General features: G+C 43.0%; 1 protein-coding gene across 1 annotated transcript in view; it reads right to left on the bottom strand.

The window, feature by feature from the left end:
* The window catches only part of LOC126252108 (teneurin-a), a 352,713-nt gene that overhangs the window by 259,795 nt on the left and 67,786 nt on the right, over positions 1-25,132 (bottom strand). The window lies entirely within an intron of this gene.

Genomic DNA, 25,132 nt, shown 5'->3' with positions numbered 1-25,132 from the left:
AGCCCACGAGCAGTGAGAGCGACGGTCAGCTAGGAACACAAGTGCAGGACGGGAACGGGGGAAAGGCTAATCCGGTTCATGGCGCATTATACCAGCTGCAGGGTGCCTATATAACGACTTCCAGGAGCAACAAACATTTGATTTTCAACATTTCATGTCATTAAATTTAAGTTTTAAAATGCTGAACAAATCTGCGTATTTAGAGGTACAATCTTATGCTAAATGTTTAACACAGTAAGACTAGTATCACATTTACATGGGAACCTCCCCATCGCACCCCCCTCAGATTTAGTTATAAGCTGGCACAGTGGATAGGCCATGGAAAACTGTACACAGATCAACCGAGAAAACAGGAAGGAGTTGTGTAGCACTATGAAAAAAATAAGCAAAATATACAAACTGAGTAGTCCATGCGCAAGATAGGCAACATCAAGGATAATGTGAGGTCACGAGCGCCGTGGTCCCGTGGTTAGCGTGAGCAGCTGCGACACGAGGGGTCCTTGGTTCAAATCTTCCCTCGAGTGAAAAATTTACTTTTTTTGTTTTCGCAAAGTTATGATCTGTCCGTTCGTTCATTGACGTCTCTGTTCACCGTAATAAGTTTAGTGTCTGTGTTTTGCGACCGCACCGCAAAACCGTGCGATTAGTAGACGAAAGGACGTGCCTCTCCAATGGGAACCGAAAACATTTGATCGCAAGGTCATAGGTCAACCGATTCCTCCACAGGAAAACACGTCTGATATATTCTACACGACACTGGTGACGGCATGTGCGTCACATGACAGGAATATAATGTCGATCCACCTATATTGTACACTTGGTGAATGGGTAAAAAGATTCTTCTACCTGGCCCGATTTAGGTTTTCTTGTGGATGTGGTAATCCCTCCCAAAAAAGTGACGGACAGATAATAATTGTCTGAAAATAAAAAATTAAACTTTTCACTCGAGGGAAGACTTAAACCAAGGACCTCTCGTTCCGCAGTTGCTCACGCTAAACACGGGACCACAGCACTCCTAAGCTCGTAATCTCTTTGATGTTGCTTATCTTGCCCATGGTCTACTCAGTTTGTATATTTTGCTTATTTTTTTCATAGTTCCACACAACGTCTTCCTGTTTTCTCGATTGATCTGTGTTCAGTTTTTCAAGGCCTATCCACTGTGCCAACTTATAAATCTGAGGGGGGGGGGGGGGGTGCGATGGGGAGGTTCCCTTGTTAGAAACTGTATGTGTCTCGTGATGCAACATAACTCATAGCGCGCAAATACCCAGACTATATTCATGCAGTATTTGAGAATGACGGCACTGATTACTCACTTGAAACAGACTTTACGCATATTTTCAAATTTTCACGAAACTTTTCTCGCCGGTACCTTTCAGAAAATGATGCAACAAAAAAAACTTACTACATTCTCGCTGTTCACGCTGTACAACTGCCGCATCATACATGACGTTTTAATTTATTACTTGCTTACTACTAACTATATTCGTAACATATTTTTCACACAGTATCCGTATGTGCCACTGAGTGTAAAATTATATCATTGCACGAGACATAGTTCAGAAGATACGACGTCGTAAACATGAAATGTGTAGGAAACTAGCTCTTGTTTAAAATGGTGCGCAAACTACTCAGCATATACTCCTCCAGTGTTTGGTAATGAGAGCACTTAGCGACTTCCATCAAACTTTAAACATAATTTCAAACATTTTCTAAGCTTTTTCTCGCTATCATGCACAACATCAAATATTTAGGACGTTAAATCATTTGTAAAGTAATCAGACGTCTGAAGCTGTTTTGTACATGGTAGTTCGTACAGAATCGGTAGATTACTGGTTTAGTATACTACACAAGACGTCTTTGAAAGTTTTTAGATGAATGCAAGCACTTTATTTCGCTGGCGCCAATTTTCCAAGGTTAGAGGGCTAATGCAGTCTGTTAGTAGTTAGTTGCGATATATATATATATATATATATATATATATATATATATATATATATATATATATATATATACTCCTGGAAATTGAAATAAGAACACCGTGAATTCATTGTCCCAGGAAGGGGAAACTTTATTGACACATTCCTGGGGTCAGATACATCACATGATCACACTGACAGAACCACATGCACATAGACACAGGCAACAGAACATGCACAATGTCGGCACTAGTACAGTGTATATCCACCTTTCGCAGCAATGCAGGCTGCTATTCTCCCATGGAGACGATCGTAGAGATGCTGGATGTAGTCCTGTGGAACGGCTTGCCGTGCCATTTCCACCTGGCGCCTCAGTTGGACCAGCGTTCGTGCTGGACGTGCAGACCGCGTGAGACGACACTTCATCCAGTCCCAAACATGCTCAATGGGGGACAGATCCGGAGATCTTGCTGGCCAGGGTAGTTGACTTACACCTTCTAGAGCACGTTGGGTGGCACGGGATACATGCGGACGTGCATTGTCCTGTTGGAACAGCAAGTTCCCTTGCCGGTCTAGGAATGGTAGAACGATGGGTTAGATGACGGTTTGGATGTACCGTGCACTATTCAGTGTCCCCTCGACGATCACCAGTGGTGTACGGCCAGTGTAGGAGATCGCTCCCCACACCATGATGCCGGGTGTTGGCCCTGTGTGCCTCGGTCGTATGCAGTCCTGATTGTGGCGCTCACCTGCACGGCGCCAAACACGCATACGACCATCATTGGCACCAAGGCAGAAGCGACTCTCATCGCTGAAGACGTCTCCATTCGTCCCTCCATTCACGCCTGTCGCGACACCACTGGAGGCGGGCTGCACGATGTTGGGGCGTGAGCGGAAGACGGCCTAACGGTGTGCGGGACCGTAACCCAGCTTCATGGAGACGGTTGCGAATGGTCCTCGCCGATACCCCAGGAGCAACAGTGTCCCTAATTTGCTGGGAAGTGGCGGTGCGGTCCCCTACGGCACTGCGTAGGATCCTACGGTCTTGGCGTGCATCCGTGCGTCGCTGCGGTCCGGTCCCAGGTCGACGGGCACGTGCACCTTCCGCCGACCACTGGCGACAACATCGATGTACTGTGGAGACCTCACGCCCCACGTGTTGAGCAATTCGGCGGTACGTCCACCCGGCCTCCCGCATGCCCACTATACGCCCTCGCTCAAAGTCCGTCAACTGCACATACGGTTCACGTCCACGCTGTCGCGGCATGCTACCAGTGTTAAAGACTGCGATGGAGCTCCGTATGCCACGGCAAACTGGCTGACACTGACGGCGGTGGTGCACAAATGCTGCGCACCTAGCGCCATTCGACGGCCAACACCGCGGTTCCTGGTGTGTCCGCTGTGCCGTGCGTGTGATCATTGCTTGTACAGCCCTCTCGCAGTGTCCGGAGCAAGTATGGTGGGTCTGACACACCGGTGTCAATGTGTTCTTTTTTCCATTTCCAGGAGTATATATATATATATATATATATATATATATATATATATATATATATGTGTGTGTGTGTGTGTGAGTGTGTGTCTAACTACACACACACACACATACAAGCACGTGGGCTAGCGTGATGTTTTGCGTCTTTTATGATTCAATCTAAGTTGCCCTAAGTTTCGTTCTCATTCCATAGACTGCGTTCCCTGAAGGTTTAGAGCAGCAGGCGATCTTTACACCGTGAGTGCCCATAATACAACAGGTGGTTTACACTAACACCAAGAACACCGATGTTCGTTGACAACGCGAAGCGCTCGAACGCTGTGACCATGTATAGTTATGTAATGTGATTAAATGTCTCTTTGACTTCGGAGCACAAATTTACACTTCCTCTTGGCATGTAACGAACTTCAGCTTTATACGTGTAAACGTTCCTGATAAAAGGGGTCTTAACAGACGAACGGACAGACAGTTGGACAATAAATGACAAAAATTTTTTGCGATATAATTACAAATTAACAATTTTCGAATTTTTTTCTTCACTTGTACTGTGAAACCTTGCTTCTTGCCAAGTTTTATGATTTATCCCAAAGGGAAGAACACTGTAGATTTTGATCAGCGGGTTTTCGAATATCAGAATATGTAACATAGATTGTCGTATCTTTTGATTACATATACTTTTGTACACTGCTAAGGGACCATAGATCCTCGTGTGTGGCATAAATTTTCGTTTGATACGTGTACTGTGGGACAGCCAGCTAGCCAGACAGAAACACAGGCATAAAGACAACAAAGTAAAAATATAAGAGCTCCATTTTTTCCAACTGAGCTGTGCAACCCTAAAAATGAAAGCGACGAGAGAGAGATTTTCAAAAGCTGTGATTTCGCTTAAGGACTGTGTCTGCTCTCGTACGGCTGGGAAAATACCCAGAGGATTCAAAATCTTGCTTTTGAATTGGTAGGGCACGTACAGCTCTGATCTAACGCCAACTGATCTTCATCTTTTTATCCGACGAAATAGCAACTGTGTGAATCCAAGTGTTAGTCGGATGGCAAGACTGTGGAAGCAGAGCAAGAGTGTATGTGCACGTCAGAAAACTTATTTCACGACGGAATTAGGACCAAATACATAGAGGATGAGGAGGATTATGTAGAGAAACGGTGTAACTTCGCACGCTTTTTTGCCTTTACTTTTTGAACTGTCCTCTACAAGCACCCATTGCAATTCTCACGAGGAGAACACATCAAGTGCCATAACCCAATTTCCCAGAAAATTCGCTCAGTGGAAGAGGAGCCAAAACGAGCGAATACATGTCTCGGGTAATCCGTAAAAACTAGACTGTTTATTAAAAAACGATCGTCTAACCTTTAGACGTGCAATATCTCAGCACAACTGGTGGCTGAGTGGCTAGCGTTGCGGCCTCTCCCTTCTGCGTCTCGTGCTCGAACGCCGGTTGTCGTGCTTTAGTTGTTTTATTTATATCATTATTTATATTAGTTGTGGAATTGAAACTGGGTTTCACAATAACTGTCATACATTTATTATAAAATATGTGTGTGTATGGTATTTTCTGGGGTTACAATGTTCTTAAATTCTCATATTTTTATATTTCAGTCTATTTCAATTCTTCAGGAATACTTCGCTCATTTCAGTGGGTGATACCGATCGTAGAAGCTGTCGAAACACAGAGATTTCGAATACCACGAGCATCAAAGGCAGGTTTTTGGACAACATGGCTGTAGACAGGAGTGACACCACAAGCAGTCGACCAATGGTGTAAACGCCCAGAAGATGACCCCTACGTCGGGTTGAAACCGGTTGGCGGTATAATAATAATAAACGCGATTAAGACTGTTTTTGAATAATTGAAAGGCAGGTTTGCGTTGGTGACATTCCTTCGTATGAATCTCACTCGGGAAAGAAACGTCGTTAACACTACTGATGATTACAAACGTCGGAAACAATTTCACGCCGTGCGGGGTAGCCGCACGGTCTGGGGCGTCTTGTTACGGTCCGCGCAGCTCCCCCCGATGGAGGTTCGAGTCCTCCTTCGGGCATGGGTGTGTGTGTTGTCCATAGCGTAAGTTAGTTTAAGTTAGATTAAGTAGTGTGTAAGTTTAGGGACCGATGACTTAAGCAGTTTGGTCCGATACGATCTTACCACAAATTTACAAACCATTTCTCCGAGAACCATGTATAACGGATCACCTTTCCGAAAACTGGCACTTGAAATTGATTATGAATCAAGATGCACTACAGGAATTTCACAGAAAACAATTTCATATAATTTTTCCAGTCAGTCATGTTTTACTTTTTTTCTTATTTATTTTGTATTCATGAGCCAGACATACAATTAGAAGTCGAATAAGGACAACTTTATTTAAATATACTTTGGAAAACATTCGTGTACGGCAGTGATCTTCCACGAACATGTGTAGATAAATGAGAAACAAAAATAAATGTAGTAACTGGGTTTCGAACACAGGGCGGAAAAGTGTGAAGGCGCGATGCTAGACATTTTGCCACCGCTTCGGTTGGACTGTGTACTTACTAAAAGGCACGTAAATTACTTCGAAAACTTTCACCATCGTCTTCTCAGAAAAGGTTAAATATCTCCTGATAAATAGAGAAGTGTTCGCTTATTTTGACCCCTTCTGCGCGGAGCGAATTTTCTGGGGAATTGGGTTATGGCACTTGCCGTATCAGTCCGTAATGCGCAGTAGCCGGTTATCTGCACCGCGGTAAAATATCCGAACAAAACAATACCCATACCACCGCAGAGTGGTTTACAATTCTCTGCATTACGCGTGCAAACGTCCCCAGGAAACAGAGAGGGGAGATGCGCGACAGGTGTCTGGCCGCAGTCTGTCAAGCAGCGAGCAGCTCGAGTGCTTCCGGACGGCCGCCGGAGTCTGGCTGTTGTTCCACGAGAGAGCTTATCTGTTCGAGGCGCGGCCGCTGTGGGTCCGGAGTGGGCGCCGGACAATACGAGTGCCTCTCGGGCGACGGGGCGACAACGGGCAGTGGGTGGCGGGGGCGGTGAGAAGAGGACGGCGAAAGCGAGGAGAGGCCAGGGCCGCCCCCGAGGCATTAATCACCGCACCTGCCACGCAGGAGGGGCGCCGGCCGGCTCAGCATGCCGCGGAGGCGGGCCTCGAGTGGCGTGTCTTACACCGTGGTCCACACTTACACGTACAAACTTGTAAACGAGCACTCCACCACTGGTGAGTTGCTGCCGCCGCTGCGGTCTTCAGTCAGAAGACTGGGCTGATACATTTATCCGCGCCACTCTAGCCTGTGCAAGCCTGCAACCTACATCCATCTTTTAAATTTACTAGGTTGCTGCGTAAGTTCGTAGCGTTTTTTATTTTGCATACTGGTACTCCTCTCCCTATGGACCTACATCCATTTTTTAAATTTGTTAGGTTGGTGCATAAGTTCGTAATGTTTTTGTTTTGCATGTTGGTACTCTGCCAAGCGATTCTAGGCGCTACAGTCTGGAACCGCGCGACCGCTACGGTCGCAGGTTCGAATCCTGCCTCGGGCATGGGTGTGTGTGATGTCCTTAGGTTAGTTAGGTTTAAGTAGTTCTAAGTTCTAGGGGACTGATGACCTCAAAAGTTAAGTCCCATAGTGCTCAGAGCCATTTGAACCATTTGTTGGTACTCCGGTTGCTATGAGTTTATTTATCGAGTGTTATTTTTTATTTGTAGCTCACTGGTGCTTTTCGAGTTTACATATTGTCATTTGGAGATGGTGAGTGGAGCTGTTGACGCTAGAAGATGGAGTGCCAAATGGAGGAATTGGAACGTTTCCGACATATCTTTCTGTTTGAGTTCAATAGAGGGGGGACAGCAGAAAAGGCAACCAGAAACGTTTGCACGATACATGGGGTTAATTTCATTGGACCAGAGCACGGAAAGAAAATCGGTTGCTCGTTTTAAGGAGGATCGTTTTGAAAAAAAAAGTGTGTGAAATCTTATGGGACTTAACTGCTAAGGTCATCAGTCCCCAAGCTTACACACTACTTAACCTCAATTATGCTAAGGACACACACACACACACACACCCATCCCGAGGGAGGACTCGAACCTCCGCCGGGACCAGCCGCAGAGTCCATGACTGCAGCGCCTTGAGACCGCTCGGCTAACCCCGCGCGGCGATCGTTTTGACATTAGTGACTCTCTACATTCACGAAGACCTTCGCGGTTTGATGAAAATTGTTTAAACGCGTTGATCCACAATGGCCCTCGTCATTGTACTCTAGAACTCGCAAATGTGATGGTTCAAATGGCTCTGAGCACTATGGGACTTAACATCTATGGTCATCAGTCCCCTAGAACTTAGAACTACTTAAACCTAACTAACCTAAGGACAGCACACAACACCCAGCCATCACGAGGCAGAGAAAATCCCTGACCCCGCCGGGAATCGAACCCGGGAACCTGGGCGTGGGAAGCGAGAACGCTACCGCACGACCACGAGATGCGGGCGCAAATGTGATGAACTGTCATCATTCCACCATCGTGTGACATTTCCACACTATGGGGCATGTTCAAAAATTGATTGTATGGGTACCCTGCTCTAAGCCAAAATCACAAAAATCAGCGAGTGGACATTGCGCAACTCTACTTTCTCATCATCAGTTAGCTCGTGAACAACATCGACCATTCCTACACTTTATCTCCCCCCGTCGGAGGTTCGAGTCCTCCGTCGGGCATGGATGTGTGTGTTGTCCCTAGCGTAAGTTAGTTTATGTTAGATTAAGTAGTGTGTAGGCTTAGGGACCGATGACCTCAGCAATTTGGTCCCATAACACCTTACCACAAATTACCTACTCTGTATCATTACAGAGGACGAGGAATGGCGTCTTTACGTTAACTTAAGAAAATGAAGGAAACGGTTGAGCTCAAACAAAGCAGCAGCTCTCCGGACAAAGACCTACACGCATCCACAAAAGACAGTGTTATGCATCTGGTTGAACAGAGACGGTGTGGTGTACTACGGATTGGATTCCCGAGGTGTAACCATCACTATGACATTTATTGTCAACAACTGAGATGTCTTGCAGAAGTAATCCAAAATGAACGATCAGGACTACTGCGTGAATCTTCATTGTGCTAGACTGACAAAAAACTTTATACAGGTGTTGGATTGGGAATTTATTCAGTACCCACCCCATTCACCTGATCTTGCGCCTGCAGATATTCGCCTTTGCCGCTCTTTATCGAACAACCGTCTAAGAAATTTCCTTTCCGGATGAAAATGCGCTGCGAACTTGGCTTAATGAGTTCGTCGCCTCAAAACTGCGTGATTTCTACAGTTGCAGAAATTTAAAGTTATCCCAGCGTTGACAGATTGTTGTAAATAGTGAAGGGGAATATATTATCTATGACAAAAGTCGGCATTATGTATATTTGTTGTGTTTATTAAACTTATGAAAAAACGCTATGAACTTATGGAACAACACAATATTTTGGCTTCAGACAACATCGATCGTACAATCAGCACCACTGCACAGAGCTAACGCAAAACTTTGAGTTAAACTAAGCAGTCAGGATAAGCTCAGCATTGTGGGCAATACAAGATACAATAACTGATCAAAGTTGTGCTCACACTCCTACGGATGCAGAAATGACCACTAGATACTGGCAGAGATCAGAAACGAAGGGAGTACGAGGCTAGTGTCGCGCGTCCAAATTTACAAATCAAGGCACCGCTGTCACATCGGTGTTAACGGGCTTCCTTCGTTCCCACTGTAGCCCCACGAGTATGACGAGTCTGACAAGTGTGGCGCAGCGGTCGCTTCATACTCGTCGACTCGTTTCCTCTTACCAGAGCCGCAAGAGAGTGTGAGGCTAGTCGTGACTTGGTATGGGAGGTGTAAGATGAGAACTAACTGATGCAAAGTACACAACTGCATATGTGTTCCACTAGAGCAATGATAGCTTGAACGACTGTATGTGTGTTCCACTAGAGGAGAAGTGATAGCTGGAACAAGTTTCACGCTATAGTCAACGCCTCAGACGAAAAACAAATTGCGACTAATGCAAACAAAATGGTTGTATTCCTATTAATTCCGCCTACGCCATCAGAAAATATTTGTACTGTTTCAAACGAAAACCGAACACAGAGCAACGTCATTGTTATATCCCTGGGATAGAAAAGCGCGCTCTTTCTGTAGTCATTTGGTCATGGTAGCTTGCGTTTGTGGGCTAACAGCGACTTGTGTAGTTTATCGTTCATTTCTGTAATTTATTTTAATAATTAACCACTATTTGGAGAGTCCGCTTCATCCTCATGACATGTTTTGTGGTACTATCGTTATAGCTTCGGTAACGCCTCGAAAGTGCGTATATGTCAACGTAACTGTTAGGCATTCTCTGAATACATATTAAATATTAAAATCAATTTATAGCAGCCTGGAAAATTTTTTGTCTGTATAAATGCATGTATAACAATAATAATATTCACTCCTAATCTATCAGTCGTTATGTATTATTTAGGTAGGTCGGAAATTTTGTGACAACTTACACTTGAGAAAGGGTATAAAGTCGAAATCATGATTGTGTGAAATAAAGGAACAGCAGTTTACAGTTTAATACCGAAAATTTCTTTGAAAACGTATGTAGCGGAAGTGCCGCGACTCTGTGGTTATATTGCGAACTCGTGTGCTCGCTCTCTTTTCTGAGTGAGTCGAGTCCACGTGTACCCGACAACAGATTCAGGTGACGAGTGGGCTGCAGCGGAGACTCACGAGTCGAGTCTACGAACACACCGAGAGGAGCAGTTCGGAGATAAGGTGACAGATCTCGTTGGCGAGGTTAAAGCGAAAATACGGAGCTCATTTCTGATCTCTAGGTACTAGATATCACCAGTGGTGGAGCTGCCAGTATAAAAGGAAACAGGGAGTATTGTGTTGGTAGTAAAGACGCAGCAACAACTTAATAGTTCGGTCAGGAGGCTGACTTCGAACGAGGAATAGTCTTTGGATGACAACTTTATAACAAATCTATCTGTCTGCAGGCTGGTTTGATGCATCTCTCCACGCCAATCTATGCTGTGCAAGTCTCTTCATCCCTGTATAACAGCTGCAACCTACATCCATTTGAAAATGCTTACTGTTGTCAAACCATTGTCTCCCCATACAATTTTTACCCTTCATACTTCCTTCTATTATCAAATGGACCATTCCTTGATGTCTCAGCATGCGTACTCCCAACCGATTCTTCTTTTAGTCAACTTCTGACATACTTTTTTTACTCCCGAATTCGATTCAGTGCCCCTTCATTAGTTATCCGTTCTCCTGTAGTACCACACTTCAAAACCTAGTATCTTCTTGTCTGAACTGTTTACTGTCCATTTTTCACATCCTTCCAGGGTTACACCGCAGGAAAAGTTCCCTAACAGTTAAATTAATCTTCGAGATTAAAATATATCTCTTTTTCAGAAACGTTGCTCTTGCTACTGTCAGAGAGCATTTTGCATCCTCTGCTGTTCGGCCATCGTTTTACTCCCCAATCAGCAAAAATCATCCACTTCGTTTAGTGTTTCATTTCTTAATCTAAAATCCTCATCGTCACTTGGCTTTATTCGACTACATTCCATTACCCTTATTTTGCTGTTGTTAATATGCATCGTAAAAACTCATTTCGAGGCAGTATCCATTCCATTCAACTGCTCTTTTAAGTCATTTGCTGTCTCTGACAGAACTGCGATGTCACTGGGAAACATGAACGTTTCTATTTCTACTGCCTTAACTTCTGAACTTAGGTTCCCTTTCCTACTTTCTCAGTGTACTTGTTTAGTAGAATTAAGGATTACTAACAGCCTTGTCTCCCTCTCTTCCTAACTACCGCTTACATTTCATGCTTCAGTCTCGCTTGCATACGAGCTGTAGAAATGTTTCGCTCTGTGTATTTTGTATCTGCTGTCTTCAGAATTTCGAAGAGAGTGCTGGCGAAGTAGAGCTTGCAGATACGAGTATTATCCGGAAAGAGAACCTTAACTGATGGTCTTAACATCACAGTCGCTGATTTCAGACGACTTCTCTTTTAATTGTAGCTTCTTTCTCGGATACTTTTGAGAGAAGTTTCGACGTCAACATTACCAAGCGTTAAATCACCGTAGTCGTCTTTTCAAGAGGTTTTGAATGCCGCTAAAAAAAGTATATCGTTCCACTGAAAAGCAGATACTTGAATCAGTATCTTGGCCGTTACATGAGTTAAGTAAATTAAACATAAAACAGTATTACGTGCTCCAATGCGTACTGGTTTTTGGCGAAAACCTCGTTTGATATCTTGAACTGTTCCGAAATAAAAGGGGTACAACTATTAGGTGATTCACTCTGCACACCGTTTTGCATCCCTTCTTAATTATTTTGCCATTTCGATGTTCGGAGTCAGGCTGTGGAGTCTTTCTCTCCTACACATCCTATCAAATACCACCGAAATGCCGATCGAAACAATATTATACCGTGAGTGCAGATTATTCATCTAGCTATTTTGCTGCCCAAATAGCAGAACTCCCCTACTGCTTTTAGTGGTTCAAAAAATGTTCAAATGTGTGTGAAATCTTATGGGACTTAACTGCTAAGGTCATCAGTCCCTAAGCTTACACACTACTTAACCTAAATTATCCTAAGGACAAACACACACACCCATACCCGAGGGAGGACTCGAACCTCCGCCGGGACCAGCCGTTTAGTGGTTCATTTCCTAATTCCCGCATTACCACGTGACTTTATTCGGTTACATACCACAGGTCCTGTTTCAGTTTCTTTCACATTTTCTTCTGGAGTCATCCCTCTCCACATGACAGTGCCCTCCGATGTATCTGCTAGCTTCGATAGCCAGTAGTTAACGTAAATACGCTCTATACCAGCCTCCTCCGCTATCATCGTTGTTAGATTTGTCAGCTCCGTACACCGATCATCGAAAATATGGTCGGAAGAAGGATGATTAATTTTAATTTTCCGTAGACGATTAATAAGTTAGAGACGGAAGAGTATGTCCTTTCAAAGTAACCTTCCCGGCATTCGTCTTAAGTGATTTATTGAAATCACGGAAAACCTAAATCTGAGTGGCCGGACGGGAATTTGAACCGCCTTTCTAAGGGAAACGCGTCCGGTGTCACACCACTGAATCACCTTTCTCGAAAACTCCCCGACAACGTTAAGCAAATCATCAACAGGACTATAGTGGACAAATAAGGTAACAATTGCAATAATTGGTTGTAGAAAAGAGAGAATATTCGATGCAGAAAATGTAAGATCCTTTCAGCTATTCACCAACCAGAAATCACTAGCCGCAGAGGTTACTGCATAGCAGCCGTGCTTCTGTGACAGTCCTAATGTAACAACGTAAGGGAAGGTATATGTATTCAATCGGCGATTTCATCTGCTAATCTCAAGTAGAGATCAAATATTAAAAGACAACTGCGAGGATTTCGTAACACTTAAAGGTACCGAGTAAATAAAATAGCCACGTAAATAATTTGAGGAGACACTGAACATAGTTATTAGATAGTCTGTTTGAGTGCTTCAGTTGATCGCTGGAGTAAATGAAGCATTACGAGCCCAAAATTAGCAGCATCGCCTTTACCAGGCAGCCCAGCTGTCATATTATGTGGGAACGAACAGCTGCAAAAGTGGAACCTATTATCGGTCTCATCAGACAAGAGAGCCCTGCGTCGTGTCGACAGACGGTCTTCTTTGGGATTCGGGTGTAATTTCCAGTTACGTCGCTTTCGTGTCCAGTTGTGACGTTATTTTGAGGATAAATAGCTTTCATGCATAAAATATCGAACATCATAAATTTAAGTCGAAACGCTGGCCTCCATTCATGGAATATCATAGGCGGACTACATCCGAGTGGGAATTGCATCTTCGGGCGCTCTGTTTCGGTTGTGTAACTAGCAGACAACAGTGTTTATGGGGTCCCTTTTTTAAGGAATTACTGGCATAGAGGTCATTACTTGATACTATTCTATTCCACAGATACACTAAACTACAACAGCACTTTGAAAAACTGAATAGGAAACTATAAGGGGTGGACAAAATTGTGAAATAGCAAAAACACAACACATTACCCCGCATAATGTGATGTAGCAAAACCGCTGCCATTCAAAACAGTTTCCAGTCGTCTCGGAATGGATACATACAGGTCTTGTATGGGATGTTTTACCATTCTCCCTGCAAAATAGTGGCAGATTGAGGTAACGATAATGGAGATGGACATCCAACACACTACCTCGTCTCCAAGATAGGCCATACAGGCTCAATAACATTGAAACGTGATGACTGTGGTGACCAGGGGAAATGCGATAATTTATCCTCGTGTCCAGGAAACCATTGCTGGACGATGCAAGGTTGTGAACAGGGCTCTGTCGCCTTGAAACACAGCATGGCCATTGTAGAACAAACTTTGTACCATTGGATGGATCTTATCAGCCAAAATGGTCACATAATCTTTGTCAGTAATGCGACCTTGCAGGGTACCCATGGACCCTAAAGAATACCACGACATGGCTTCCCAAATCAGCACCGAGCCTCCGCCATGTGTCGCTCTTGGGACGTAAACTCGGCCAGAAGTTGGAAAGAGTTTGCGAGAAGACTCATTGGACCAAATGACTTTCTTCCACTGCTCCATAGTCCAGGTTTTATCGTTTCGGACTATATTTTCCTGTTACGGGCATTTGCGTCACTGATGCGTGATTTTTGGAAATACTGTTCACCCTGCAGTTGCCAGCTTCTGGAACTCCCTTCGTGTTCTTTTGGTGCTGACAGGCTTCGCGAGTGCGACATGCTGTTCTGCAGTGACTTTTGCAGCTGGTGTCGTCCTTCATAATCCTCTTCAGTGATCGTCCGCCACGATCACTCGGCACACACTTTCATCGGCATTATGACTTAACGGATGATGTTTTTGTGCTTTACCTGTATGCGATATGTAGGCCTATCTTCGATATTGTGCCTCTTGAAGCACCGAACACTTCGGATACCTTGGTTGGGGAAGCAGCCATCATAGGAGCTGCCGACATTCTGATGCACTTAGCTCCCTTTAATACACTCACCACTACACGGAACACTGTTATGACGACGAGTGACATTTGGAACATATTGAGGACACTGCACAGGTGACCTTCGTGGTCAAATACAACAGCGCAATCTGTAGACTTAGTTACCGCTGGCATTTATGTACGAGAGCGCATGTCTCCGTCGTTTCCATATTTTCGTCCAATCACCATGAAAGAACCGTGCTATAGAGGAAGAAAGCTTACACGAGACGGTCAAAATCCAAACTGAAGCAATAGAAAAATGTTCCCATAAGTAAATCCAATCTAATTGTATAAAACGTTATTTATCAGCTGTTGACATTCAAATTGGGCGAGACGTTCCTAAAACAATTCATTTGGTGCAGAGCATTGCATGGAAATGAATCGTTGGCCGTGGAAAACCATGAACTACAGTATTTCGCAGTAGCGTTTTTCTGTCCTACCCTATTCGCCCTCTGTCGTATCTAACTCTAACATTCCTTACACGAGATAAACTGCGGAGACAGTTAGAGAACTGTCGTTTAGTTATCCAACAGGGCACAATGCGGACTTTCTTTTGAAAATTCCCTTTGAAGCTCTTTGACAATTATTGTATGCATTTACCAAAGTTCCGCCTATTACGATTGTTTTAGGGTGCCTCTGAATTTGTCCGATCTCTGCTGTGATGTCATCGTAATAGGAATTCCAAAGGCCAGAGGAGTTCTGTGGTATCGGTCGCACTAGAATCTCGCGCTAGGTATCAAAACACTTCATGCACGTGATGTTATAGTGTGAAACAGGTATTCAAAGCAGACTAACAGTTCTACTGCATCCATCGCTTATATTGACTAGTATAAGCCTGTAAGTTTGGGGCGAAGTGCTGTCTACCATTCTCTGCGTAGAGAACTGCGGAGTATGTATGTGGATGTTGAACAAAGATCTCGAGTAACGCTTACAATCACGTTATACTTGTAAGGGAAGCATATACTCACGGGCTCACCGATATTGCTCATATTTCGAGCGATTGCAGTAATACTTAGAATAACAAATACTGCTGTACTACGACCCGCTTCTCAAGCGGTTTTGAGAGAACGTGGTTCAGAATACTAGAAGCCTGATAATACTGATAATAATCATTGCATTCTTGTCCAGGTATAAGCAAGGCACAAGAAAGAATCTTCTGGAAATGAACATTTATTTATCATAGTTACCTGCCATTGTCAGCAGGAGAGCGATCTCCGAATTTGAAAAATGCAGTCGGCTTAGAAGAGAAGTTTTATTTTCCCAGATCGCAATAAATACATATAGAGAAGACTAGTTTCGTCACTTTAAACTGTCGTCTTCAGATCATCTAGATCCATCAACCATTGTGCCACTCCATGGAGTCTCTCGCATATGTATGTATTGCGATCTGGACAAACAGAACTTCTCTAGTAAGACGATTACATTTATTTATCATACAGCCATGCGCTTGTCGAAGTGAATTACTTGCGATAAATACATTTCTGACTACGTCAAATATTTACTGGATCGATTGCAGAATAGTTCTACATTGTTGCAGGACCAGAGGAAAATATCATCTCGTGAAGTTCGCGTTACTCATCACTCCCTGCTACTTGCTGCAACAGTTGACATGTCTGGTATTCGTATGATAAAATAAACGCTGTTTGCGTCAACATTAATTGTGAACCGCCATTTCTTTGAAATGCTAAAAATCAAATGTTCATGTCAGAAAGTGGCATTAATAAAACGTAACTGTGCACGTCAATACTATGTTTTTCATCATTTTAGAACACATACCACCCCGAGTAAGCCGTTCAATCTAGGGGTAACGTCTTTGACTAGTAACCAAACGTCCTGGGTCCCGGATTCGAACGCAGCCAGAGTTTAAATTTTGAATAAAAATCATCAGCAATGGCGGCCGAAAGGCCAACGGCCTTTTCAAATGGGGTGAAGGAGCGGACATTGTTTCAGAACAACCTCTTGCCCTTTGGGTGGGAAATTGCCCCTAAAAAGGCGGAAAATTAGCAATGATCGACGGTGCGACGATACAGAAAGCAGTGGAAACTGATTCATTACAAGCACACAACGAATGTGGGATAATATCAACACCAGCATAAAATGGTATAACGTGAGTAGAATTCGTTATGAATAGGAAAGCAGGGCAGAGAGTCAGGTAGTGTGAACAGTTCTGTGATAGGGTTGCTCTCATCAGAATCGACGTCAAACCAACGACAAAAGCAATAGTTCACGTATACAAGTCGACGTCACAAGCAGAATATAAAGATAAAGGAAATCAGGATACTGAACGGCTAATTCAGTATGGAAAAGGAGATAGTCATCCAATAATCATGGGGTACTGGAACGGCTTAGTAGGGGAATGCATATAAGACAGAGTTACGGGAGATTATGGGCTTGATAACAGGAACGACAGAGGAAAAAGACCCAATCGAGTTCTGCAATAGGTTTCAGCTGATAGTAGTGAATACCCTGCGCACAAATCACGAGAGGATAAAGTATACTTGGAAAAGGCCAGGAGATACGGGAAGATTCCAGGTAGATTACATCATGGTCGGTTAGAGAGTCCGAAATATGATATCAGATTGTAAGACGTACCTAGGAGCAGATATAGACTCTGATCGCAATTCAGTAATCATGAGAAGTAGGCTGAAGTTTAAGAGACTCGTGCGGAAGAAACAACGTGGAAAGAAGTGAGACATTGGAATACTGAGGAATGATGAAATGCGTTTGAACTTCGCTGAGGGTGTAGGTACTGCGAAAACGAACACCACAATAGACAGCTCAGTTGCAGAAAAATGGCGCCCCTAAAAATCACATCACGATGTTGGACAGAAAAACTTAAGTACAAAGAAGATAACTGCGAAGAAACATTGGGTAACAGAAGAAAAACTTCAACTGATCAAGGAAAGCAGGAAGTACAAAATTGTTCAGGGAAATACAGTAACACAGAAATGTAAGTCACCTAGGGATGAAATACAGAGGAAGTGCCTTAAAGCCAAGGCGAAATGGCGGCAGGAAAAATATGAAGAAATCGAAAAAGGAATGGTCGCCGGAAGTACTGATTCGGCGTACAGAAAAGCCAAAATAACCTTTGGTGAAATTAAAAGCAAGGGCCTGAACATTAAGAGTGCGATGGGAATTCCACTGTTAAGCGCGGAGGAGAGAGAGGATTTGTGGAAAGAGTACACTGAAAGCCTCTACGAGGGGGAGGACTTGTCTTATCAAATAATTGAGGAAGAAATGGGAGTTGATACGGAAGACATAAGGGACCGAATATTAAAGTCAGAGCTTCATAGAGTTTTTGAAGAGTAGCGATCAAATGAGGCAGACGGGATAGATAACATTCCTTCTGAATATCTGAAATAAATGGAGAAGTGACAACTGAGCGACTATTCAAGTGTGTTTGTAGAATCTTAGTCTGGAGACATACCATCAGACATTGGAAAAAGAGTCATCAACACAACCGCGACGGTAGTAAAGGCAGATAACTACGGTAACTATCATATAATCAGATTAACGGCTCACGTAACCAAGTTCATGACAAGAATAACATACAGAGGAATGGAAAAGAAAATTGAGGATCTGTTCGATGACGATCTATTTGGCTTTCGTAAAAAGTAAGCGCATCAGACAGGCACTCGTAACGTTGCAAGCAAGATTTAAGAAAATCAAGACACGTTCGTAGGATCTGTCAATGTGGAAAAAGCATTCGACAGAGTGAAATGGTACAAGACGATTGAAATTCCGAGAAAAATAGGTGCAAGCTATAGGAAATGACGGATTATACAGAATGTGTTTAAGAACCAAGAGGGAGTAATGCGAATGGAAGACCACGAACGAAGTGTTCGAATTAAAGAAGGTGTAAGGCAGATGTATGAGAGGAATCTCTAGTAGCTGTAGATGTAGGAAGTATGCAGCAGACCTCAGTAGTTACTGTGCCTAGAACAGTTGCAAAGTCGAAGAGGAAGAAGAAGGTTCTGCTGTTAGGTAGTTCACATGGCAGAGGTGTAGGCCAGCAGTTGCAGGAAGTGCTGGGAAGTGAGTACCAGGTCACCAGCATTGTGAAGCCTAATGCAGGGTTGGCTCAGGTGACTGTTAACATAGGGGGGTTATGTAGGGATTTTACTAAAGAGGATCAGGTAGTGATTGTGGGTGGGGCTGGTAATAGTATTGGTAGGGATGGGGAGTATAACATAGATGGTGACCTGGAAAAGATAGCCACTCAGACTGGCAACACGAATGTGCATTTCGTGGAACTGTTTCAGCGTCACGATCGACCTCATCTTAATACAGCCGTCAGGCGTAATAACATGAGACTTGGGGGTGCGCTGATGACAGAAAGCATGGGTCACATTTCAGTGGTGTCGGTGGAGTCTATCAGCAGGACGGGTTTCACTAGACACGGCCTGCACCTCAACAGGTATGGGAAGGGGAGGTTGGCAAAGCTTATATGTGACAGCATAGGTGGGGTTGGTGGGATCACTCATGGGAAAATTCCTGCAGTAGTGTGTGTTAGAGCTGCACCTTTTTTAGATTGAAGTCAGCTGATAGGTATTCCTGCTTAAGGGAAGTCTCTCTAACAAGGGAATCACTTTTGACAAAGCTTAGGTATCCGAGTAATGAGGGAATTAGTATATTTCATCAAAATATACAAGGTATTAGGGATAAAGTTAGTGAACTGCTTATAGATGTTGACTCTGAAATTATTGGTATATCTGAACACTTCTTAAATAAGGAGATAATTCAGAGGCTTCCTTTACCAGGATACAGGTTGGCTGGCTGCTTTTCGAGGAGCTCTTTGCGGTGTGGGGGAGTAGCCATGTATGTGAAAAACGGCATCGCATTTGAGTCAATTGATGTTTCAAAGTACTGCACTGAAAAGGTGTTTGAATGTTGTGCAGGTGTGGTTAAATTTAACGGAGTTAAACTTGTAACTGTTGTTATTTATAGATCCCCAGACTCCGATTTCACAGCATTTTTGCTAAAGCTAGAGGAGGTTCTTGGTTCACTTTATAGGAAATACAAAAAGTTAGTTATATGTGGTGACTTCAATATTAATTGTATAAGTGATTGTGCAAGGAAGAGGATGCTGGTAGACCTCTTTAATTCATATAATCTTATGCAAACCGTATTCTTTCCAACGAGAGTGCAAGGGAACAGTAGAACAACCATAGACAACATTTTTGTTCATTCCTCATTACTAGAAGGGCATTCTGTTAGAAAAAAGGTGAATGGCCTTTCAGATCATGATGCGCAAATTTTAACTTTAAAAGATTTTTATGCTGCAACTCGTGTTAAATATAGTCATCAGCTGTTTAGGAAAGCTGATCCGGTTGCTGTAGAGACCTTTGTAAACCTTATAAAGGAACAAGAGTGGCAAGATGTTTATAGCGCTGAGACAGTAAACGATAAATATAATGCTTTTCTAAAGACCTTTCTCATGCTCTTTGAAAGTTGCTTTCCGTTACAACGTTTAAAACAGGGTACTAGCACAAACAGGCAGCCTGGGTGGCTGACTAGAGGGATAAGAATATCTTGTAGAACAAAGTGGCAATTATATCAAAACGTTAGAAACAGTCAAAATCTAAATGCAGCAGCCCATTACAAACAGTATTGTAAGGTGCTTAAAAATGTTATTAGGAAGGCAAAAAGTATGTGGTATGCAGATAGAATAGCTAAGTCTCAGGATAAAATTAAAACCATATGGTCAGTCGTAAAGGAAGTTGCTGGTCTGCAGAGACAGGTCGAGGATATAGAATCAGTGCGTAGTGGGAATGTCCGTGTTACTGATAAGTCGCATATATGTACAGTATTTAATAATCACTTTCTGAATATAGCAGGTGAACTAAATAGAAACCTAATTCCAACAGGGAATCATATAGCGCTCTTAGAAAAAAGTGTTCCGAGACTGTTACCTGAAATGCTCCTCCATGATACTGACAAGAGGGAGATTGAGTTAATAATTAAATCACTAAAGACCAAGAACTCTCATGGATATGACGGGGTATCTAGCAGAATACTGAAGTATTGTTCTATGTATGTTAGCCCAGTACTTAGCCATATCTGTAACTTTTCCTTTAGGAGTGGTCGGTTTCCTGATCGATTAAAATACTCGGTAGTGAAGCCACTTTATAAAAAGGGAGACATTGATAATGTTGACAATTTTAGACCTATTTCTATGCCATCGGTGTTTGCTAAAGTTATCGAGAAGGTTGTATATACAAGGTTACTGGAGCATTTAAATTCACATAATTTGCTGTCAAATGTTCAGTTTGGTTTTAGAAATGGTTTAACAACTGAAAATGCTATATTCTCTTTTCTCTGTGAGGTTTTCGACGGATTAAATAAAAGGTTGCGAACGCTAGGTGTTTTCTTTGATTTAACGAAGGCTTTTGACTGTGTTGACCACAAAATATTACTGCAGAAGTTGGACCATTATGGAGTAAGGGGAGTAGCTTACAATTGGTTCGCCTCTTACTTTAAGAACAGAAAGCAGAGGGTAATTCTCCGCAATATTGAGAGTGGTAGTGATGTTCAGTCCCAATGGGGCACTGTTAAGTGGGGCGTTCCCCAAGGGTCGGTGCTGGGGCCACTGCTGTTTCTTATTTATATAAATGATATGCCTTCTAGTATTACAGGTGATTCAAAAATATTTCTGTTTGCTGATGACACCAGCTTGATAGTGAAGGATCTTGTGTGTAATATTGAAACAGTAACAAATAATTTAGTTCATGAAATAAGTTCGTGGCTTGTGGAAAATAATTTGATGCTAAATCACAGTAAGACTCAGTTTTTACAGTTTCTAACTCACAATTCAACAAGAACTGACATTTTAATCAGACAGAATGGGCATGTTATAAGCGAGACGGAACAGTTCAAGTTCCTAGGCGTACGGATAGATAGTAAGCTGTTGTGGAAAGCCCATGTTCAGGATCTTGTTCAGAAACTAAATGCTGCTTTATTTACCATTAGAACAGTATCTGAAATAAGTGACACTTCAACACGAAAAGTAGTCTACTTCGCATATTTTCATACGCTTATGTCGTATGGTATTATTTTTTGGGGTAATTCTTCTGATTCAAAAAGGGTATTTTTGGCTCAAAAACGGGCTGTTCGAGCTATATGTGGTGTAAGTTCGAGAACCTCTTGTCGACCCCTATTCAAAAATCTGGGAATTCTGACATTGCCCTCACAGTATATATTTTCTTTAATGTCGTTTGTTGTTAGCAATATTAGCCTATTCCCAAGAGTTAGCAGTTTTCACTCAGTTAATACTAGGCAGAAATCAAATCTGCATGTAGAATGCAGTTCCTTGACTCTTGTGCAGAAAGGAGTGCAGTATTCTGCTGCATCCATTTTCAATAAGCTACCACAAGAACTCAAAAATCTTAGCAGTAGCCCAAACTCTTTTAAGTCTAAACTGAAGAGTTTCCTCATGGCTCACTCCTTCTATTCTGTCGAGGAGCTCCTGGAAGAGCTAAAAAATTAAGCAAATTCCAGTGTTACATTGTTGATTGTCTTCATTTAAACTTATGACTTGTCACCTGAATATGTTTTTTTTCTATATTTCATTTTATCTGTTTCTAATATCGTGTTATAATTTCATGTATTGACTCGTTCCATGACCATGGAGATTTCTCCTTAATTTGGTCCCACGGAACAATAAATAAATAAATAAATAAAAAAAATAAATGTATTTCTCCCCTACTGTTCAAGCAATGACGGACTTAAAAGAAAGTTTCAAGAGTGGGATATAAATGATAAGATTCATTGATGATACTACTATCCTCAGCGCAAGTGAAGAAGAATTACAGAACGTGCTAAATGGAATGAAGAGTCTAATAAGTGCAGAATACTGACTGAGAGTAAACTAAAAAAGTACGAAAGTAATCAGGAGTAGCTGAAATGAGATGGGCTGTAAACTCAACATCAAAAATTAAGGACCGCGAAGTAGACGAAGTTTAGGAATTCTACTTTGAAAGCAAAATAACACATTACGGACGTAGCAAGGAAGACATAATAGGCAAATTATCTCAGGCAAAGGGAACATTCATGATCAAGAGAAGTCTGCTAGTATCAAACATTGGCCTTAACTGGAGAATGTACGTTTATGGCATAGCATGATATGATAGAGAATCACTGATTGTGAAAACCAGAACAGAGAAGAATCGAAGCGTAACATATTTTAACCTATTTTAACCTTATTTATGCACACTTTGTGGATTCACATTTTAATATGCAACTGAAGATAGGACATATGTCTTGAAACCTTACCTTTCTAGAAATAAATAATTTTTTCTAATGTAGCGACTTTATCATGGACGACGACGAGTTTGAGACGTAGTGCAACAGAAAGGTGTTGCACGTTAGGTGGACTGATAGGGTAAAATATGAGAAGGCTCTCAATAGAACCGTCGAAGAAAGGATCATGTAGATTACACTGACAAGAAGAAAGTACTGGATAACATGACATATGTTAATACATCAGGGAATAAACTCCATGCAACTTTTGAAGGAGCCGTAGAACGTAAGAATTGTGTGGAAAAACAGACTGACTGGCCACTCAGCGAAACAGTCATAAAACTGATGATTCAAAAAAAGAACAACTACGGCAAATGCTGCTGACCTACCAATGGTAATGAAGAATTATAAGAACGGTAACTTCAATGCGGTAAATTTTTATTACGCACATGAATGTATTAAGAAATAAATTTTTATTTCATTATGTCTCGTTATACTTCCGTTATATCTAGGCAGGAATGTAATGAGTATCAATATGATACTTGTTCCTTTCTAAAGAAACATGATTCTTTGTAGCGATATCACCTTTTAGTGGAAGATTAGAAAAAAACTGACCTGACGGGATTAGAATGCAGGACGGGCAGAATTTTGGTCTGCCGCCTTAGCCTGTTGTTCTGCCGCCGCTGTTCGACGGCTGAGGCTGTCGTAAAGTATGTAACAGATTCGTAACGTTTGGAACCTCAGTCTCTCGAACTATCGTACTAAAGCAAAAATTGTATGTAAGTACGGTATATACTACAACCGTGCGAAAGGTAAGCACATCGGTGATGACTCGCTGGGTATACTCTTGTTAGTCGTCTACTGATGGCTGCACAGCCTAGCTTCCAGACAACCCGCTCAGCCACGACGCTGTGCGGTTTGCCGCTGAGCAGAGTTGCCAGGCCACAGCCTGTGGCCAGGGGCTGCTGCCTTGAAGACACTGGGGCCCGCGGCTGGTTGAAGCGGAAGGGAGGGATTAACGGCGGAGCGGGGGAGCGAGAGAAATGGGATTCGGGGGGTGTCACGTCGCGCGGAAGGGCCGGGTCCCGAAAACGATGACAGTGCGTCGGCGGAGATATAATTAGCGACTGGCATCCGGGGGACGGAATCGACTTGCCTGTCGGAAATCCACTGGGATGTTCGTCGCAAGAGCAGTTACGCTGGCTAAGATATAACAGGACTGGCATGGGGACATATTTTGTAAACACTATTTATGCCGGTATTTTTTATTCTGACAGGTTTAGCAGTGACAATATTGGGTTACCATTCTTCCGTAAATGGGATATACCATAGATCTCATCCATATGTGTACTATTCAATCCAGCATTCATCGTGTGCTGGTAAGTACTCTACATTAGCATACTCTGAGAAGCCAAAACATTATGACTACTGCCCACTGCAAGATTCAACGCCATCTGGTGATGTTGCGCACACGTGACATGCAAGGAACATATATACTGATGGGACAAAAGTCATGGTATGGCGATATACACATATGCAGATGGCGGTAGTATCACGTAGACAAGGGATAATAAGGCTGTGCATTGACGGTGCTGTCATTTGTACTCAGGTGATTCATGTGGAATCTAGCAGTATGACGAGAGTTAACAGACTTTGAACGCAGAATGGTGGTTGGAGCTATCGGAAATCGTTAGGGACTTCAGTATTTCGAGGTTCACAGTGTCAGGAGTCTGCCGAAAACACACAGTTTCAGGCGTTCTCTCTCACCACGAACAACACAATGCCCACGGCTTCCACTTAACGACCGAGAGCAGCAGCGTTTGTGTAGAGTTGTCAGTGCTAAGATACAAGCTACACTGCGTGAAATAACCACAGAAATAAATGTGGGACATACGACGAACGTACCCGTTAGGACACTGCGTCGAAATTTGGCGTAAATGCGCTAAGGCACCAGACGACCGACCTGAGTGTCTTTGCTGACAGCACGATATCGCCTGCAGCGCCTCTCCTGGGCTCGTGACCATGTCGGTTGGACCCTAGACGACTGGGAAACCTAGTCGGATCAGTCCCAATTCCAGTTGGTAAAAGCTGAGTATGGCGCAGACCCCACGAAATCATGGACCCAAGCTGTCAATAAGGCACAGATAAGCTGGTGGTGGTCCATAATGGGTGCACTGCTTTTACGTGACATTGGCTTGGTACTCTGGTCCAACTGGACCGACCATTGACTGGAAATGGTTATGTTCGGCTACCTGAAAATCATTTGCAACCATATGTGGACATCATGTTCTCAAACAACGATGGAGTTTTTATGAACAACAGTGCACCATGTCACTGGGCCACAGTTGTTCGCGACTGGTTTGAAGAACATTTTGGACAATTCGAGCGAATGATTTGGCAACTCAGATCGCCCAACATGAATCCCATCCA

This window comes from Schistocerca nitens, chromosome 4 (assembly GCF_023898315.1).
Source record: "Schistocerca nitens isolate TAMUIC-IGC-003100 chromosome 4, iqSchNite1.1, whole genome shotgun sequence".
In the NCBI taxonomy this organism is placed as follows: Eukaryota; Metazoa; Arthropoda; class Insecta; order Orthoptera; family Acrididae; genus Schistocerca; species Schistocerca nitens.
Note: the sequence above shows the minus strand (reverse complement) of the source record. Positions and strands in the feature narration are given on the sequence as shown.